The 5303-nt window shown below is 30.7% G+C and overlaps 1 pseudogene; it reads left to right on the forward strand.

The window, feature by feature from the left end:
- Positions 1 to 540: 540 nt before the first annotated feature.
- On the forward strand, positions 541 to 5090 carry LOC129287417 (endoglucanase 3-like; annotated as a pseudogene).
- The last annotated feature ends 213 nt before the right edge of the window (positions 5091 to 5303 follow it).

The following is a 5303-nucleotide window of genomic DNA, read 5'->3' on the forward strand; positions in this document are numbered from 1 at the left end:
AATGCATAACAAAACTAATAATTATTTAATGTTTGACTTTTCATCATTTAAATTTTACTAATATCATTTTTTGGCCAAATTTTACTAATATCATTCATACTATAGTTAATATATTCCCCAAATGAAATAATTACATTTTCATCATTTATATCAAATATTCACTAAACACGAAAGAACATGCAAAAAAAAAAAACCGTTTACTTCAAATTAGAGTCTTTCTCAAGACTCAACCCAAACGTTTTTAGGGTCTAAATTTCAGAAATTCCACATTAAATGACTTGACAAATAAAATCAAATCCCAATTCAATGGATAAGTATGGAAAATAAAATATTATGAATTGTAGATATCTTGGGTAGTAAAAGCCAAAATTTGCGGCTTGAATGCTTGTGATTGAGAAGATGAATTCTTTTTGTTGGCTTATAAATATGGAAGTTTGAAAGCTCATGTGCTACCACACTCACTTTCATATAGCAACCAACTTAACAAATATGGGAGCTTCCTTGAGGTTCTTTAATTTGTTACTTGCAATAACATCATTATTGTTGTTGATGTTAGGAAATAATAGTGTGGAGTGCAAACAAAATTACAGAGAGGCTCTTGCAAAGTCCTTAGTGTTCTTTCAAGGTCAAAGATCTGGTAAGATTATTCCTCAAAACCAGCAAATCACTTGGAGGTCCTCTTCTGCACTTTCTGATGGTCTCTTGGCCAAGGTACTTAATTAATTATTAACTCTTTTTAATTACTTCCTCTTATTTAATTAATTCTGAATATGAATATCCTCTCATGAATTGTATTGAGATGTTGAAGTGAAATGACAGATAGACGAAAATCCTACCTGATATGTTACCACGACAAGATAGAGATATACCCGCCTCTAATTTTTTTTCTTTATTTTTCATCCTTTCATCTGAATTGTTTAGATAAAATTTAGACCTGTGATCCGTATTTTTTTAAAATTTTTATATTTATTTTATTTCAAAAGAAGTAAAATAGAAAATTGAAAATAATAATTTTAAGTTTTTTTAACTAAAAGAGTGTTGATAATGATAGAATTGGATGAGTTTCAAATCCTCCTAATATACATATAGAGGGGAAAAAAGATAATTCAAATAGTAAGGAGGAAATGGAGTGTATAGGCCCTAACCATCAGAACTGTAACTCTTATGATATAATAAAAAATATATAAAAATTAAATTTAAAAATCCGAATTGTTGCCATAAAATCTAAAGGAATCATTAGATGAGATAAGTATGATACTCATCTCTCCTTTGATGAGCACCAAATCTATATATATCCCTCTACTTTTTTCATGGTTAAGTATAAGGATTCAAATTATCAAACATAATACAGTAATACATTAATTTCTTGTTCTGTGGCATTTGATAGGTGGATTTAACAGGAGGGTACTATGATGCTGGAGACAATGTCAAATTCAATTTTCCCATGGCCTTTACCACCACCATGCTTTCATGGGCATCACTTGAGTATGCCAAGAAAATGGGAACTCAGCTTCAAGAAGCTAGGGTTGTGATCCGTTGGGCTACCGACTACCTCCTAAAGTGTGCCAATGTCAAGCCAAGGATCCTTTATGTTGGAGTCGGAGACCCAAATGCAAATCACAAATGTTGGGAAAGGCCTGAGGACATGGACACAGTCCGAACTGTGTATTCGGTCTCACCCAAGAACCCGGGTTCAGATGTGGCGGGTGAGACTACCGCTGCCATGGCTGCCGCCTCTCTTGTGTTTTGAAAGGTTGACCCAACTTACTCAAAACTATTGGTGAAGACAGCTCAAAAGGTGTTTCAGTTTGCTTTCAAATATCAAGGTGCCTATAGCGATTCCCTTGGACATACCGTTTGTCCATTTTATTGCTCATATTCTGGCTACAAGGTATTATTTTTCCCTAGCTCAGCAAATTTAAAATATAAAAAGTATTTAAAATATTATACTATTTACAATCCGGAAATAATGCATCTCATTGCAAGTTGATCAATGCAAATGCAATAGACCTACTCTAGTTGTTACTATTGACCATTTTTCTTTTATATATATGTATATGTATATTTGCAAGGAAAAATAATCATTTTGTCTGACCATTTTTGACTCTATTGGTTGTAATTCAATTCCTAAATTTTAACTTGATTGTAGCTCCGTTTTTATAATTTTAATCATTTAAAATATTGTTCCCAGTATTTTAGGAACAAAATTATAACGATTAAAATTATTTATTAACTTACAAGGCTAATATTTTAAATTATTAAAACTATAACAATTGATCAGTTGCAATAAGTTAAAATTGAAAAACTAAGTCATAATCATGTCAAAATTATAAGAATTAAATTATATCAAGTTAAAGTTTAAGGACTAATTGAGTAAAAGCTATAGGGACAAATGATTAATTTTTCTCACATTGTACTTAAAGTTATGCCCAAAATCGAAGCATGCATGTCTTTGACTTTTTGAATATTTATTTTAATGAAATTCAAATTCATCAGGACGAGTTATTGTGGGGAGCTGCGTGGCTATATAGAGCAACGAACTCAGTTTATTACTATAATTTAATCAAATCTTGGGGTGCAAATGATCAGCCTGATATGTTTAGCTGGGACAATAAATATGCTGGTGCACATGTCCTTCTTTCAAGGGTACATTAACTAATGTTCATATTGTTGTTTTTATATCTTTTTATTTACTTATGATTGAAATATTAACACGTATCTTACAACTTCGCAAAGGTGAGTTGGCTATATATCAGTTAGTCAAGGTTTATCGCAATTTTTTCTGGTTTTTCATAATATGCAGCGAGCATTGGTGAAAAATGATAAGAATTTTACTGAATATAAGCAAGCAGCTGAGAACTTTGCGTGCAAAATCTTGCCTAACTCTCCGTCTTCATCTACATCTTACACACCAGGTAACAAGCTGTAATTCATGATGAGTTATGAATAAAACGACTTATTTCTTAGCTAAGGATGTTATAATTAGTGTATTAATTGTTGTAGTTTATTGTACTATTAGTTATAGATAGTGAATATTGTATACTTGAATGAATAGTTTGATAATAGTTTTGGTAATAGTCTGGCACGTCTGGTATATTTTGTGTGCTGATGAGTTTGTTATGTGTACATACTGAATTCATGCAAGTTCAATTTTTGTCTGTAAAAAATATCAAAAATATATTTAAAAATGACTCTCTACGTCACTTTTCATATATAAGAGCATCCTCATGATCACTTTTTAATAAAAAAGTGACGTAGATTCTTGAATTTCTATGTCACTTTAATTTTTAACAAACAAAGTGATGCAGAACTCTTATCACACAGACAAGCCAACTTTTTGGGATATTTGAATTTAGTAAATGGTTTAAGTACATTTATTTAATAAGTGTCTCATGTAACATGATAACAACAATGGTTTGATATAATTGAACGGCTATCAAAAATTTTGTTATATGACATTCCAAAAGTATTAAATCTCAAACTTTTGAAAAAGACAATATTAATAAGAGGTGTTTTGATCGTGATGGTTTTAAATTTTTAAAAGAAAATATACCTTAATAATTTTTATATTGATAAAATTCAACGAATGTAATTAAAACACTCATTAAATAAGTATATTTAAACCATTCACCAAATTTAAATCCAACCTTTCAATTATATCTGAGACTAAGTTAATTACAATACCGACGCACAAAGCCCTCCCCAAGTAATGTAAAAAATTCTGAGACTTGCTATAATTACTGTGATTGATTGATATGCAGGAGGATTGATGTACAAGCTTCCAGGAAGCAACATGCAGTATGTGACAGCAATAACATTTTTGCTTACAACATTTTCAAAGTACATGTCTGCCACAAAGCACTCTTTTAATTGTGGCAATCTCCATGTAACTTCAACCACCATAAAAAGCTTTGCAAAGAAACAGGCCAGTCACAAAGCTCAATTAGATGACTTATGCTATGTATTATAACATTCATAATTTATAATAGAAGAGTCTACACCACACACACTTAGTATGTTTTATGTATTCCCTCTAGTTCCATTTCTAAGACATCAAATGGGAAAATTTTATTTGGTCCTTTTCATAAAGGTGTCAAATGGGTTGTTTAATTAGTACTTTTTTCTCGTTTTACTTATATTAAAAATATACTATCAACAATTACTTCTTTTTTTTAAGGATGAATTTAACATGAGTAAAGTTAGAATTTTTTTTTAAAATTTTAGAACAAAGTTAATGCATTTTAACCCTCATTGGTTCATGTTAGTGAGGGATCTGCATGTAGTTGAGGGTGAGTAAATATCCCCAATTAATTTGAAGAAATTTATATAATAATATATGTGTGTTGAAACTTTTGTACCCACTTCACTACTCTAATCATAATTTTGAACCAACTAATAATTAAGCCTTTAGTTAATAATATTTCGCTTAAGCTTAATATATTTTAAATAATAGTATTTTATAAAAATACTTTTTTTTATCTAAACTTACATTATTTTTTATATAAATAACAGTATTTTACTTTCGCTTTTTATAATTTTTACATTTTATGTTCTCACTGATCAGGGTTTTGCTAATTCCTGCGAAAATGCTTGAAATACCTTACAAATAGGGCTGGTAGTTTAGCAGATATTGATGATTGTACCTTTCAATCTTCAGAAATAGTAAATCAATTTTGCACTTGAATTTGTTCAGATTTCTTCACTCATCTTATTTTCTGATATGCATTTGTTAACAAAAATTAATTTAATTTGAAAACCACAGATAGACTACATATTAGGAGACAACCCAATGAAAATGTCCTACATGGTAGGGTATGGCACAAACTTTCCCAAGAAAATTCATCACAGAGGATCATCCTTACCTTCTCTAGCAGTTCATCCACAAGCCATACGCTGCAACGAAGGGATTCAACAGTTCTTCAACTCACCAAACCCTAACCCTAACATATTGGTCGGAGCTGTTGTTGGAGGTCCGAACCAGAACGACGAGTACTCCGATGATCGTGCTGATTATGCTCACTCTGAACCTGCCACCTACATTAATGGAGCCATTGTTGGAATTTTAGCACACTTTTCTGGAGTTCGTTGAAATGAATGAACGGTTGATTTGATACAGATAAAATTATCTTCAAGTGTATGTTTCATATATTGTGTTTTCTTTTAGCTTATGTTAGTAGTGTTCTTTAAGAAACATAAAAGTAACTTTTAACTAGCTTGCAACTAGTTGCAGCGAAAATATGTATATGTATATATGTATGGGGTTTCAATGAAATTAAATATGAAAACTTGATATGAACATTACA

Source organism: Prosopis cineraria, unplaced genomic scaffold (genome assembly GCF_029017545.1).
Source record: "Prosopis cineraria cultivar Desert tree isolate PC_DT_omini unplaced genomic scaffold, ASM2901754v1 PC12, whole genome shotgun sequence".
Lineage (NCBI taxonomy): Eukaryota > Viridiplantae > Streptophyta > Magnoliopsida > Fabales > Fabaceae > Prosopis > Prosopis cineraria.